Source organism: Scyliorhinus canicula, chromosome 15 (genome assembly GCF_902713615.1).
Source record: "Scyliorhinus canicula chromosome 15, sScyCan1.1, whole genome shotgun sequence".
Classification (NCBI taxonomy): domain Eukaryota; kingdom Metazoa; phylum Chordata; class Chondrichthyes; order Carcharhiniformes; family Scyliorhinidae; genus Scyliorhinus; species Scyliorhinus canicula.
In genome coordinates, this window is record NC_052160.1 from 141,714,839 (window position 1) to 141,731,418 (window position 16,580).

The window sequence follows — 16,580 nt, forward strand, 5'->3', positions numbered from 1 at the left end:
GGGGGGGGGGGTTGTTGGGTTACGGTTATAGGGTGGATACGTGGGTTTGAGTAGGGTGATCATTGCTCGGCACAACATCGAGGGCTGAAGGGCCTGTTCTGTGCTGTACTGTTCTATATTCTATGTTCTATAAATTGGGCAGCAATTGCTGAGCAATCCTGATAACTACACTAACAATCAAACTAAGATAATCAGTCGTGCTTATGACATGGCAGAGAACAAAAGAAGGATGATAATCATCAGATATATAAAGAATTAAGTCTGCATCTTCGAGCATCCTATCCTGCGGAAAGGAAACAGTAACATGGCACGCCGCTCACCAGGCAACCTAATGGGGAAAATCAGCCTCAAGATGTTTCCCTGTATTGACCAAGAGCCTACTGGATTGGCTACAACAGACACAAGAAACACACTCTCGTGGTGACCTTGGTGAGGGGTTTCCAGGCTGGAAGCGCGGTGATCACTAAGCTCTTTTGAAGAAAGAAACTAATTTTATTAACATTACTAAATTTGAGTTCAACACTTATTCTGAATAGCAAACATACATGTAAGAATTAAACTACATTCACTAACACTATCTCTATCTACTAATTATTACTATTAGATCCTAATTAACTCTGCAATACACTATGAATCTTGTCTTCTTCAGCTCCAGTCTAAACTCCTCCCCTTAGCTTAAGGGCCAGTGCAATTTATAGGACTGTCCCTTAATAATAATAATAATAATAATAATCGTTATTGTCACAAGTAGGCTTACATTAACACTGCAATGAAGTTACTGTGAAAAGCCCCGAGTCACCACATTCCGGCGCCTGTTCGGGTACATGGAGGGAGAATTCAGAATGTCCAATTCACCTAACAAGCACGTCTTTCGGGACTTGTGGGAGGAAACCGGAGCACCCGGAGGAATCCCACGCAGACACGGAGAGAACGTGCAAACACCGCACAGTGACCCAAGCCCGGGAATCGAACCCCCATCCCTGGCGTTGTGGGTAGGCTTAACATAACATTAACTCTTCACATGCTGCACATTTGTATAATGGCACAACACTGTCTACTGTAGCTCTATTTTATTTGGGTATTACAATCTTCAAAATCAGTCACATAGAATATGACTCAGACTCTTAGCTGAGCTCTCGGTATAACCAGCACTGAGTGAGGAAGGCTGGCCGGGCAAGATCACTCGGTGTGGGTGTCTTCTTCTTTGTGAGCTCTGGGCTCGGGGTTCCTTCTCTGCAATGGTTACTCCGAGGTTGTCGCTGATGATGTGCTCCGATGTCCCTTCTTTTACCCAAATTCTGCCAGCATGTGTCATGATTCACACACACACACATACCTGGCCTAAGTCATATTGTCCTCATTAAACTCATTAAAGAAATAAATAGGCTTCTCCTGTTTAACCAGGGCAATTTAATCAAGATCCATTGTCCTTCCTCTGGAACACTCATGTCTGACCAGCTGTGAGCCAATTATGGAGTCTGGTGGCCTCTTTGTTTATCATCCTTCCTGTTGTAAAGTTGATCTTTACTGTCTCAAAGTTAGTTACATATTGATAGTACGGCCTTTTGGCTTTTGTGTTAATGTGGTAAATACTGTAATTGGGTAATCATAAGGTTATGTTATCGATAATGAGTTTCCATGCTGACTTGAGTAGTCTGGTAGACAGCCAAAATTGGGTCTAGCCAGGGCCTTTTATGGTAGTTCCTGTTTTTGGTCTATATATTCTTTCCCCTCTGTCAGCCTGTCCCCAGTGCCACAACAGCTTCAAGAGAACAATGATTTTACAAAATTCTACAATGAGATCATTATCTTCTATATATCCCTTGCTCCCTTTAAACCAGCTTGGGTAACACTGCCACAGGAAAATGTTTATATTTGAACTCTTTTGGAGTTTATTTGGAAAGATAAAGAAGAAAAAACATATTGATTGGAGTGTCAGATTCTAGATATTCAAACACAGTCTGCTGAAGATGGAAGGGTGGGAATTTTGCTATACGGTGACCATTTGCTTCTCTGCACATGGAGCAATCTAGAGAGTGTTGAAGAGAGCGGATTATTATTGTTATTTTTCTACTTTAAAAAAGTGAAAGAGGATTGCTGGAGAAGGAGGTCTCAAGGGTTAGTGATAGATCTGTACTTTGGTCAGTATATCTTATGTGTCGCTGCGCAATACATTACTCGACAGAACTTTAAAACTGAGCTTCATGTGTGAAGTAAATTCAAGCTTTAGTCAATCAGTTTTCATATGTCTCTTGATCAGTTAGTTTGCTTGCAAATACAGAGTTTTTAAAAGTTTGTTTCGTCCAAGCAAATACAGATGACTGAGTTAAATTCAATACAAATTACAGTTCTTGATGATTTCTTCAAATTAAAATACACAATACAGAGGAGTTGAAAATAGACAAAGTGGCAGCTTTCAGAGCAAAGCACAGGAAATAAAGACAGGAAGTAAAGATGATTCTGGAATAATTTGCTCAAAATCGGCACCTATTTTTAAGGTAATTGCTATTGCTAATGTTCTGTCCCCTTTCTGTCTGTGATTGGGTCATAATAACTTTTGGGGCAGCAGGGTAGCATGGTGGTTAGCATAAATGCTTCACAGCTCCAGGGTCCCAGGTTCGGTTCCCGGCTGGGTCACTGTCTGTGTGGAGTCTGCACGTCCTCCCCCTGTGTGCGTGGGTTTCCTCCGGGTGCTCCGGTTTCCTCCCACAGTCCAAAGATGTGTGGGTTAGGTGGATTGGCCATGCTAAATTGCCCGTAGTGTCCTAATAAAAGTAAGGTAATGGGGGGGGTTGTTGGGTTACGGGTATAGGGTGGATACGTGGGTTTGAGTAGGGTGATCATGGCTCGGCACAACATTGAGGGCCGAAGGGCCTGTTCTGTGCTGTACTGTTCTATGTTCTAACTATAGTTCATTTTATTCTATAGAAATGGCTGTCCATCAAATTTTTAGTATGGGGTGACTGTAACATCTCATTCCCACCACACTTTATTAGCTCTCATGACCACTGAACTAGGAACTTTGCCCAGATTCATACACTAATGAATGTGTAACGAATGTGTCTGGCTGCAGTTTTAAACTGATCATTCTCATGCTCTTCAGCAGTTTTCACTGCCTATCTGTTTGAACTGTGTGACCTTAGTGAAGCCATTTTGAGCCTCAGTCACTGAAAGAAGCCATTTTGAATTTGAAGCATTTCTTCCTTTTAAACATATTATATATTAAAACTAGATTTCTATCAGTCAGTTTGACATCCTGGGTACAGGTTCAGCTGCTTTTCTCTCAGTATTGCTCTCCTTGCGACTTCCTGTTCATTTATTTTAATGGATGCACCCACTTCCTTTGAATGGTTTTGACGTTGTGTTGAAGGAACTGTGATGAATGGTTGCTGTGTTACTGTACCCTTATCATCATGTAAGGTGATGTCCTCTTTAAGACCGGGCTTGGAACCCTGGGGGACTCCGCCTCCGGCTCCGCCCACCAGGGAGCCGCTCTGTAGGTGGCACCGAGTAAGCACCCGTCACGGTATCAGGCTAGTTCTCAGCTTATTAAAGCCTTCTTTACCGTTCTACTCTCTTGCGTCGTTATTGAGGGTACTACAGGAACTTAGAAACCTCTTTTAATGTTCCCTTTATTGGCCACCTGCACTGTAGATGTAAAGCAAACATTGGTCATTTGTATTCGACTACCAACCGTCATTTTGTTGTTTTCCCCTTTGATACTAGGAAAACCAACAAAAAGCTTGTGGATTTATAGATTTCAGCTTTAAATCGACTAGTTGCAACTTCGGTTTAAATAGACATGGAAAAACAGGCTGGCTAGTTCCCAGCACAGTGTCCCCAAGTCTTGCAGTGCTCCCTGGAAATAACAAGGTCAAATCCCAGACCTTCTGTCCTTGTTACAGCTGCCTCTCTCTGAACCCTGTTGAAATGTGACATTGCCCATTGAAACATTCATTAAGTCATTAGAGCTAATTAACTAAAATATTATTTGTACTCATCTTCAACCCGCTCCCCTCACCGAGAGAGACTTAACCCTGTTTATGATACCCTTGGTTTTTGGAATGGGTAAAAAGGGATTCATCTGTATGTTTGCTGGTTTCTGAACATTGTAGATCTGTTACAGAGAGCTGCTAACAGCAGAATTAACCTGCAACATCATTATCAGGCAAGCGACATTCAAGTTGCTTTTGCAAGGTTTTACCATGCAGTGTTTGACATGATTAATTAAACTTTGATCAATAACATACTTCACTATCTGAGAGTTTGTCCTTTACCTAATAAAGTGCAACATTTGCATCTCACATTGTTCACTGTAAATATTTGAAGCCTTATTCTTCCACAATCCTTTTGCCGCCCTCTCCAATAACCTCCCCTTATAGTGTTGGTTAACTAGACATCTTGGGATTTGCAATCTTCATTCCATTCTTCCCCCAAGTCAACTTTTTATGGCTTGCCTCAGACACAATCATTAGATACACTCATTCTTTAGATGAATGCCAACTGATCAGTTATAATTCCCCAAAGCAAGCATTTTTATGTTTTAGACTCCTGAGCAAGATTGCTTATAACGGGAATCTCCAGGTGGAGTTGACTAGAAAGGAGCTGCGAATTGTACAGTTCCTCAGCGTGTTTCTGTATCTGTGTAATGAGCAGTTATCCTGTTTGCAGTCTGCTGTTTGTCCCCTCTAGTCACATTTTGATAGTTTTATTCCCGTATTGCTTACATTGTAATTGTCACATTACTTCTTTATACCGTTTTATTTCCACAATGTGTTGTATGCTGATTGCCGTGTGTGCGGATACCTGATTGCTGTAGTGATTTTTCCATGGTTTGCAATGAGGCATTATTGTGGACATGAATGAAATGCAGAAAATGGTGCACAATTTCTCATTTTCAATCAAATAGCTCGAGGATTGCTGGTGGAGGCAATGTAAGCTTCACAGGGGGAATTCTCCGCTCCCCACGCCGGGTGGGAGAATCGCGGGAGGGCTGGGCGACTAACGACACGCCCCCCCTGGCACCCCGCGCAATTCTCCACCCCCCGCCCCGCTCGGATGAATCGCCGCTCGCCGTTTTCCACGGCGACCAGCGATTCTCCGGCCCGGATGAGCCGAGCGGCCTGCCGTTCCCGACCGGTTCACGACGGCGGCAACCACACCTGGTCTCTGCCGTCGTGAACATGGGCGCCAAAGTGCCGTTTGAAGCTTGTGGGGGGGTGGGGGGGGGGGGGGGGGGGGGCGTAGAGGCGAGTGAGCACCACGGCCGTGCTCGGGAGGGGACTGGCCCACGGTCGGTGCCCACCGATCGTCGGGCTGGAGTCTCAAAGCAACGCACTCTTTCCCCTCCGCTGCCCCGCAAGATCAAGCTGCCACGTCTTGCGGGGCAGCGGAGGGGAAGACGGCAACCATTCCTGCTGCAGGGAATGGAATTTTGCCTGAGTGCCAAACTCTCCGGTCTTGCTGGCAGCGGCAAACATTCGGAATGTAGAATCCCGGCCCATAATACCAAGGATTGCTTAGATATGGGCAAAAGTGTTTGGAGTGCTTGAGCATGGAGTATAGCTGGAAAGAGGATGTCCTGGAGGGGTCAAGGACAGAATCGATTTGGATAGAGCAGAGGATCAAAAAAAGGTCAAAAGAAGCAGTCACTCCAGGAAGCATGGAAAACGTGCAGGCCTGCAGGTGAGAGTGAAACAACGCGGCCCCAAAGCCACTCTGCCCAGCTTACTCCTAGCTCATGTCCAATCTCTGGAAAACAAGCTGGACGAACTTTAAGCCAGACTCACTTTTCAAAGAGAACTAAGGGACTGCTGTGTACTCTGTTTCACGGAAACATGGCTCTCTCCTGCTTCACCGGACTGTGCCCTACAACCAGAAGCTTCTCAATCCCCCGAATGGATCGTACGGTGGACTCAGGCAAGGCTACGGGAGATGGGGCCTGCCTCTTAATCAACACCTCCTGGTGCCGAGATGTAACAACACTTGTGAGTTTCTGCCCTCGGACCGAGAATACCTGACGCTAGAATGCCGCCCCTACTATCTTCCGCGGGAGTTCAGCTCGGTTATCCTGACGGCAGTTTACATCCCAGCCCATGCGAATGTGAAAATCGCACTGGACAAAATATTCACCACCACGAATAGCCTTGAAACAAAACATCGCGAGACCTTGTTCATTGTAGATGGGGACTTCAATCAGGCCAAGCTCAAGAGCGTACTACCAAATTACCACCAACACGTCACCTGTTCCACCAGAGGCCCAAACATCTGGGACCACTGCTACACAAATATCAAACATGCCTCCCGCTCTATCGCCCACCCACACTTTGGCAAATCTGACCACAAGGCTGTGCTCCTGCTCCCGGCTTATAAGCAAAAACTGAAGCGGGAGAATCTGTCAAAGAAAGTTGTGCATTGTTGGTCTGAGGAATCGGATGATCTCCTACGGGACTGCTTAGAGTCAGTGGACTGGTCAATATTTAAAAACTCTGCGACCAGCCTAAACGTGTACGCCACTACAGTAACTGACTTCATCAGTAAGTGTGTAGAAGACTGTGTGCCAAAGAAGTAAATCCACGTGTTTCCCAACCGGAAACCCTGGATGAACAGGGATAACCACGGCTTGCTGAAGTCTAGGTCTGAGACGTTCAAGTCAGGCGACCCTGACCTATACAAGAAAGCCGGATATGATCTAAAGAAATCCATCAAAGTACGGGACCAAGCCTGAGTCCCAGGCTAGCCACACAGACCCCGCCGTCTATGGCAAGGTCTGTAAGACATAACGGGCTACAAGATGAAGGCATCTAAAATCGCTGGCTCCAATGCACCCCTCCCTGATGAGCTCAACTCATTCTATACACACTTTGAGCAAGAGATCAGTGAGAACGAGCCCTCCACCCCAGTAGCCTCGAATGAACTTATATCTGAGATCACCACTGCAGATGTCAGAGCAGCCTTCTTGCTGGTTAACCCACGGAAAGCCACTAGCCCGGATGGGGTACCTGGGCGAGCACTCAGGTCTTGCGCGGATCAGCTGGCGGGGGTATTCCAGACATTTTCAACCTCTCTTTACAGCAATCTGAGGTCCCTATCTGCTTCAAGAAGACGACCATCATCCCTTGGCAAAAGCCAAGCAGCGTGCCTTAATAACTATCGATCAGTGGCTCTGATATCCATCATCATGAAGTGCTTCGAAAGGTTAATCATGGCATGAATCAACTCCAGCCTCCCGGATTGCCTTGATCCACTACAGTTCGCCTACCGCTGCAACAGGTCCACAGCAGACGCCATCTCCATGGCCCTGCACTCAATCCTGGAACACCTAGATAACAAAGACACCTATGTCAGACTCCTATTTATCGACTACAGCTCAGCCTTCAACACCATAATTCGTACGAAACTCATCTCCAAACTCCATGGCCTTGGCCTTGGCTTCTCCCTCTGCGATTGGATCCTGAACTTTCTAACCCACAGGCCACAATCCGAAAGGAGAGGCAACAGCACCTCCTCCATGATCATCCTCAACACCTGTGCCCCACAACGCTGTGTCCTCAGCCCCTACTATACTCCTTGTACACCTATAACTGTGTAGCCAAATTCCCCTCCAACTCGATTTTCAAATTTGCTGATGACACCACCGTAGTGGGTCGGATTTCAAACAATGACGAGACAGAGTACAGGAATGAGATAGAGAATCTAGTGAACTGGTGCGACGACAATAATCTCTCCCTCAATGTCAACAAAACGAAGGAGATTATCATTGACTTCAGGAAGCGTAGTGGAGAACATGCCCCTGTCTACATCAATGGGAACGAAGTAGAAAGGGTCGAGAGCTTCAAGTTTTTAGGTGTACAGATCACCAATAACCTGTCATGGTCCCCCCATGCCAACACTATAGTTAAGAAAGCCCACCAACGACTCTACTTTCTCAGAAGGCTAAGGAAATTTGGCATGTCAACTACGACCCTCACCAACTTCTACAGATGTACCACAGAAAGCATTCTTTCTGGTTGTATCACAGCTTGGTATGGAGCCTGCTCTGCCCAAGACCGCAGGAAACTACAAAAGATCGTGAATGCAGCCCAGTCCATCACGCAAACCAGCCTCCCATCCATTGACTCTATCTATAATTCCCGCTGCCTCAGAAAGGCAGCCAGCATAATTAAGGACCCCATGCACCCCAGACATACTCTATTCCACCTTCTTCCGTCAGGAAAAAGATACAAAAGTTTGAGGTCACGTACCAACCGACTCAGGAACAGCTTCTTCCCTACTGCCATCAGACTTTTGAATGGACCTACCTCGTATTAAGTTGATCTTTTCTCTACACCTTGCCATAACTGTAACATTATATTCTGTAGTCTCTCCTTCCTTCCCTATGCACGGTATGCATTGTTTGTACAGCATGCAAGAAACAATACATTTCACTGTATACTAATCCATGTGACAATAATAAATGAAATCATAAAAGGTGCAATTATATTGATCGGTGTAGACAATAGGCCATCACTGGTGGAAAGGATGTAATGAACAAATTTGCAAGGAATTACAAAAAGGTGAAAGTATTTTAGATTCGGGAGACTATAATTAACCAAATATAGGCTGGGATAGTGGCAGTGTAAAGGGCAGAGAGGGAGCAAGAGTTCCGATAGTGTGTTCCACAGTAGCATCTTTTCAATCCAAGGTGGCAGGAAGCAAAGCTTGACCTGGTTCTTGGGAATGAGGTGGGCTAACTGGATCAAATGTCAGGAGAAGAACAGTTGGAGGGAGAGTGGTCATTGTATCATACGGTTTCACCTGACTATGGAAATGTACAGAGAACAATGCAGAGACAGAGTAATTAAGTGGGGGAAAGCCAACTTCGATGGGGGTAAGAATGGATCTGGACCAAATCAATTGTTGTCAAGGGGTGGCAGGAATAATAGTTGGCAGCGTCAAGCTCCATTCCCTCAAAAGAGAATGGTAGGGTAAACAAAGCCAGCGCTCCCTGCATGACAAAGATATCTAAATTTCTTTTTAAAATTATGAGTACCCAATTCATTTTTTCCAATTAAGGGGCAATTTAGCGTGGCCAATCCACCGACCCTGCACATCTTTGGGTTGTGGGGCTGAGACCCATGCAGACATGGGGAGAATGTGCAAGCTCCACACGGACGGTGACCCAGAGCCGGGATCGAACCTGGGACCTCAGCGCCGTGAGGCAGCAATGCTAACCACTGTGCCACCATGCTGCCCTCAAAGATATCAAAATTAAGATAAAGAAGAAAGACTGTGTTCATGACCAATGTCAGGTAGAAAATACCTTTGAGAAGTAGCCTGAATATAGAAGGTTCAGGGCGGACGAGCAAAAGCAAATAAGAGAAATATTTGATTTTATGATGATTGATTGCACTTCAGGTTCCTAAAAGCTTTGTTGTCCTCCAAACAAAGATTATTGTAAAAACATGACTGCAGCAGTCAAACACAGGCTTTTAACCCTTACTTCACCAAATAATACAATATATCTGAAATGTATATATTCATCACAGACCACAGCTGGAATTTTGTGTACAGTTCTGGTCACCACATTACAGGAAGGACATAATTGCTCGGGATAGAGTTACAGAGGAGATTTAGAAGAATGTTGCCAGGGATTGAAAATTGCAGCTATGAGTCAGGATTGGATAAACTAGGCTTGTTGAGAAGAGAGGGGGGCTGAGGGGACTGTTGGAGGTGTACAAAATTATGAGGGCCTTAGACAAGATAGACGGGAACATCTTCCCCTAGCATAGAACTGACTTATCATAGGGCACAGATTTAAGATGATTGGTGGGAGGATTAGACGAGGATTAGACACGTTCAATGAACAAATACAGCGTGTCTTTGATAGATATGTCCCTGTCAGGCAGGGAGGAAATGGCCGTGTGAGGGAACCATGGTTCACAAAAGAGGTTGAATGTCTTGTCAAGAGGAAAAAGGAAGAGTATGTAAGGATGAATAAACAAGGTTCAGTTGGGTCGCTTGAGGGTTACAAGGTAGCAAGGAATGAGCTGAAAAAAGGGCTTAGGAGAGCTAGGAGGGGGCATCAGAAGTCCTTGGCGGGTCGGATCAAGGAAAACCCCAAGGCTTTTTACTCTTATGTGAGAAATAAAAGAATGACCAGGGTGAGGGTAGGGCCAGTCAAGGACAGTAGTGGGAACTTGTGCATGGAGTCAGAAGAAATAAGGGAGGCGTTGAATGAATACTTTTCTTCAGTGTTCACCAAGGAGAGGGGCCATGTTTTTGAGGATGAGAGTGTGATACAGACGGGTAGGCTGGAGGAGGTAGATGTTCTGAAGAAGGATGCATTAGCAATTTTGAAAAACCTGAGGGTCGACAAGTCCCTTGGGCCAGATGGGATATATCCAAGGATTCTTTGGGAGGCAAGGGATGAGATTGCAGAGACTTTGGCTTTGATCTTTGAGCCCTCACTGTCCATGGGGATAGTGCCAGAGGACTGGAGAGTGGCGAATGTTGTTCCTCTATTCAAGAAAGGGAATAGGAGTGACCCTGGTAATTATAGGCCAGTTAGTCTTACTTCGGTGGTCGGTAAGTTAATGGAAAAGGTCCTGAAGGATAGGATTTATGACCATTTGGAAAGATGCAGCTTAATCTGGGATAGTCAACATGGATTTGTGAAGGTTAAGTCTTGCCTCCCAAATTTGATTGAATTCTTTGAGGAAGTAACTAAGTGTGTAGATGAAGGTAGAGCAGTTGATGTCGTATACATGGATTTTAGTAAGACATTTGATAAGGTTCCCCATGGTCGGCTCATGAAGAAAGTAAGGATGTATGGGATAGAGGGAAATTTGGCCAATTGGATAAGTAACTGGCTATCACATAGAAGATAGAGGGTGGTGGTAGATGGAAAATGTTCAGACTGGAGACCAGTTACCAGCGGTGTACCACAGGGATCAGTGCTGGGTCCTCGGCTATTTGTGGTTTTTATCAATGACTTGGAGGAGGGGGCTGAAGGGTGGGTCAGTAAATTTGCTGATGACACCAAGATTGGTGTAGTGGATGAGGTGGAGGGCTGTTGTAGGCTGCAAAGAGACATTGATAGGATGCAGAGCTGGGCCGAAAAATGGCAGATGGAGTTTAACCCTGATAAGTGCGAGGTGATTCAATATAGTGGAAAAAATTTGAATGCTGAATACAGGGTCAACGGCAGGGTTCTGAGGAATGTGGAGGAACAGAGAGATCTTGGGGTTCATGTCCATAGATCTCTGAAGGTTGCCACTCAAGTGGATAGAGCCGTGAAGAAGGCTTATATTGTGTGAGCGTTTATTAACAGGGGGCTTGAGTTAAAGAGCCACTGGGTTATGCTGCAACTATACATAACCCTGGTGAGACCACATTTGGAGTATTGTGTGCAGTTCCGGTCACCTCATTATAGGAAAGATGTGGAAGCATTGGAAAGGGTGCAAAGGAGATTTACCAGGATGCTGCCTGGTTTTCAGGATAGGTCTTATGAGGGAAGGTTGAGGGAGCGAAGGCTTTTCTCTTTGGAGCGGAGGAGAATGAGAGGCGACTTAATAGAGGTTTCTAAGATGGTGAGGGGGATAGATAGAGTGGATGTTCAGAGACTATTTCGTCGGGTGGATGTAGCTGTTACAAGGGGGCATAACTATAAGATTCAGGGTGGGAGATATAGGAGGGATGTCCAAGGTAGGTTCTTTACTTAGAGTGTGGTTAGGGTCTGGAATGGACTGCCTGCTGTGATAGTAGAGTCGGACACTTTAGGAACTTTCAAACAGTTATTGGATAGGCACATGGAGCACACCAGAATGACAGGGAGTGAGATAGCTTGATCTTGGGTTCGGACAATGCTCGGCACAACATCGAGGGCCGAAGGGCCTGTTCTGTGCTGTACTGTTCTATGTTCTATATGGGGAAAACGTATTCACCCAGAGCACGGTGGGCCTGTGAAATTCACTGCCCAGTCTGGTGGTTGAGGCAGAAACCTTCAACTCATTTAAAAGGTATCTGAATCTGCCCCTGAAGTGCTGTAACCCATAGGGCTGTGGATCGGGTGCTGGAAAGTGGGATTAGAATGGGCCGGCACAGACAGGATGGTGTGAGTGGTCTCTTTCTGTGCCATAATGTTTCTCTGGTTATAAGTGGGCTGGTTTAGCTCACAAGGCTAAATCGCTGGCTTATAAAGCAGACCAAGCAGGCCAGCAGCACGGTTCGATTCCCGTACCAGCCTCCCCGGACAGGCGCCGGAATGTGGCGACTTGGGGCTTTTCACAGTAACTTCATTGAAGCCTACTCGTGACAATAAGCAATTTTCATTTCAAGTGACACCGGCATGGATGAAAACATTGCCCACATCCAGGTGACGTGCAGGGATTGTGCAGTTGAGGTTATAAAGTTGAAAGTATGCAGTCTTGTTGATGGACTGGGTGTGATTTGAAGCTCAGTATAGGATTGATCAGACTGAAATTGTGCACCATGAGGTCCAGATTGAGCGAAGAGCTTGGAATGTGGATGGAATCAAAACTTGAAGTCACAATCTTCAGTGGACGCTGAACGGGATTCACTTCAGCCCTGACAATGTTGATAAATGAGAAAATAGGGATAATAAACAAAACACATCAGGCCAAATCTTCTAACCAAGAGGCCAGATGTGCAACTGAAGATACGTGTAGTGGAAGTCCTGAGGGTTGGACCTACGTGGGAGATACCTGCAAAATTTAAACTTGCGATGAGCATGACTCCTGTACCCCAGGACCCTCGATGAAGGTTGTTGACCGCGATTTTCCCGTGGGCATTGTCATTTGAATTTGACCGCTCTCCAAATTTTCCTGTCGTGCCAGCGATGATACCCGATGCTGGCAGAGCCGGAAAATCCCGCCCTTTGACTCTGAGTTGGACTCGGAGAGCTGGGACAGTTCCACCCTTCTTACCTGGGTAGTTACACAGGAAATGCTGAACAGATTAAAACAAAGTCTGACATATAGGTAACTCCAGAACATAAACTCAGTTGCTCACACTGAACCGCACCCCCGGACCTCCCTGCGGCCACTTTTCCTGATTACTCGATTACCCCCCTGAACACCTGACATCCTCGACGGCACCTCTGACCCGCCCCCCACTACCCTGCCAACCACACTAACCCCATTCTATGCTCTGAATCACCTGACCAGACTTGACTACAGCTCCACCAACCAACTTTCTGACCTGAACTCCTTGCCTGACCTGATCTGAATACCCCCTGGCCCACCTAGCCACCTTGCCACTACACCCACTTACCCTTTGTCTACCTATCCACCTAACCGCTTACCCACAGACCCACTTACCCATCTGTCCCTTCGCCCACATATTCACCTCCCCAACCATCCACTTACTCACTCAGCAACCTGCCCCTCACCCACTTTGCCAAATACTCACTTACTCGACTATCCACTTACCCATGTGTCTCTCTATCCACTTGCCCATCTGTCTCTCTACCCACTTACCCACCTGTCTCTCTACCCACCTACCTACCTAAGCCCCTACCCATTCACTCATTCATTCATTCATATTTAGAGACTGACCCTTTGAGCATACCACATGGCAGCTATTGCCACAAAAAATAGGCATATCATGTATTCACTGATGTTATGCCAGTCCGCCGCAGTCCCTTGAAGGACTTTGCGGTCCGTATTTGTGGAAAAGTTGGGCTCAGAAGGTGGTGGAAGAATTGTGGAGCAGCGGCGAGTTGGGGGGATTTTCAAACTGAGCAGCAATTGGCCGGTCATTGCCACTCCTCGGCAGATCTGGGCCCATCTTTAATCAGGGCAGTCGAGTGGGAATAAGTTTTATTTATGCTGAGAAAGTCAGGAGCATGTTTACATTTTTAATGATGATGTTAATTGAGTAATAAAGAGCTGTTGTGTGGTTTTCGGAATCGAACAGGTGGAGCTGACAGTCCATCAAACTTTCATTCAACTCCATGCTACAGAACAGCCAGTCTTCTATTATTACTGACATACACTACAATAACACCCAGTTCATTCATAAAACTACACGTAAAGTGTTTCACCCAGAACTTGGATATTCAGTTCAACTGTATTTTGGATTCATACTCTATTAAGGTTGATAAATGTTGCATACATTTAAATTTAGGTTGAATGTAAACTTTTTGCTCAAGGTTTTCCTGGCCCTTTTCTACTGTTGCCTCCTTTTCACCCAGTCATCTATCATGTATCTCCCTCACCATCATTATCCCAATCCATTGTTGCTTCAAAGCCCTCCTACTCACCTGCTCCCATTCTAGCCATGAATCCTCTCCCCCCCCCCGCCATAACTATGCCCACAGTTACCTTTTGGGCCTCTTGTGACATCCCACAAAGGTCCTACCAAGTGTACACATCACTACTGCCTTCTGAGTGGCCACCTAAATTCCTCCTCATTTACTAATCTTTCCCCTCTCCCTCAGTACACCTGCTGTGGGTTAACCTTGCCAACTTCCTCTCCATCCTATTCATTTTGCTTGCCATTGTCCCTTTCGGTACTGCCAGCAGATGAACAATCATTGTGCCAGGCAATGTCCGTCCCCAACAAGTGAGAATCTAATCATTGCCCCTTGACATTCAATGTCATTACCGTCGCTGAATCCCCCAATATCAATGTACCTGGAGGTTACCATTGACAAATAACTGAATTGAACTAGCCATACAACTACTGTGGCTACACGAGCAGGTCAGAGTCTAGGAATTCTGTGGCAAGTAATTCACCTCTTGACTCCCCAAAACCGGCCCAACATCTGCAAGACACAAGTCAGGAATGTGATGTAAGCTGCAGTCTCAACCTGCCTGGATGAGTGCAGCTCCAACAACACTCGAGAAGCTCTACACGATCCAGGACAAAGCAGCAAGCATGATTGACACCACATCCACAAACATTCACCCCTGCGACCACCAACAGAGCAATGTGTACCCTCTACGAGATGCACTGCATGAACTCAACGAGGTTCCTTAGGCACCATTTTCCAAACCCATGAATGTTATCTTCTACAAGTACAACGGCAGCAGTCACATGGGAACACCACCAGCAGGATGTTCCCTCCAAGCCACTCACCATTCTGATTTGGAAATATATCATTGTTCTTCACTGTCGTTGGTTCAAAATCTTTGAAGTACCTGCACCAGTACTGCAGCAGTTCATGAAGGCAGCTCACCACCTCGTTCTCAAAGGAAATTAGGAATAGGCATCGAATGCTGGCCCAGCCAACGATACTCACATCCCATGACTGAATAAAAAGATATTTTCCCTCTTGGCATTTCCTGCCCAGAATGTCCATTCATTCATAAACAAAACCCTTGTCCTCTCTGACCTTATTGTGGGAAATGGTTTTGACTGAAACTTGGCTCATTGATGTGACATCTTGCACTTACTGAAGCTTCCATACCTGTCTATAATTTCCACCACTTACTCTGCATATTATACTGTGATGTAATCCTTATTATAAAATCACCACTTGGTGTTTCCCCCTTTCAAGCACCTTACCTTCTCCCACAATATCATTCTTCCTTTAAACCCCTTGTTATTCACGAACCAGGCTAGTGCTGGCTCAACGTCTTGAGATCAGTAATCTCACCAACAGTATTAAACGGAGACCCAATAATGGCTCCTCGCTGGTGCTTTTGATTTGATTTGATTTATTATTGTCACGTGTATTAGTATACAGTGAAAAGTATTGTTCTTGCATGCTGTACAAACAATGCATACCGTGCATAGGGAAGGAAGGAGAGACTGCAGAATATAATGTTACAGTTATAGCAAGGTGTAGAGAAAAGATCAACTTAATACGAGGTAGGTCCATTCAAAAGTCTGATGGCAGTAGGGAAGAAGCTGTTCTTGAGTCGGTTGGTATGTGACCTCAAATTTTGGTATCTTTTTCCTGACGGAAGAAGGTGGAAGAGAGTATGTCAGGGGTGCGTGGGGTCCTTAATTATGCTGGCTGCCTTTTCGAGGCAGCAGGAATTGTCGACAGAGTCAGTGGATGTGAGGGGTGATAAATTGGGCTACATTCACGACCTTTTGTAGTTTCCTGCGGTCTTGGGTAGAGCAGGCTCCATACCAAGCTGTGATACAACCAGAAAGAATGCTTTCTGTGGTGCATCTATAGAAGTTGGTGAGAGTCGTAACTGACATAACTGACAAGGGCAGATATGTGATCGCTCCACAGCCCACCCATTGTGGTCTAAGTGAAAATCAACTCCCAGCTCCATCATCAGTTACTTTCAGCCATCCCAGTGCCATTGTCCAGCTGCTAGGGTGGTTGGTTGACAAAATTGTTTCACAGTGTGCTATGTGGGAGGTTCACTTCGAATAGGATAAGCTAGGTTTAGCTGGCGATACTGTAATAATCAGCACAGGACATATGGTGCGAGGATGATTGTTTTCCCCGTGCTCCTTGAGGAGTACAAGGTCCACCCCCCCCTCCCCCCACCCCAACCCCCCGCTAGGGGTAGGGTAAATTACCCATACCTGTATAAAAGTTCATCCAGTTTGGAACCGGCCAACTGAAGAGAGAGTACCTGGTGAGGTTGTACTGGTGCTCATGTGTGTAACTG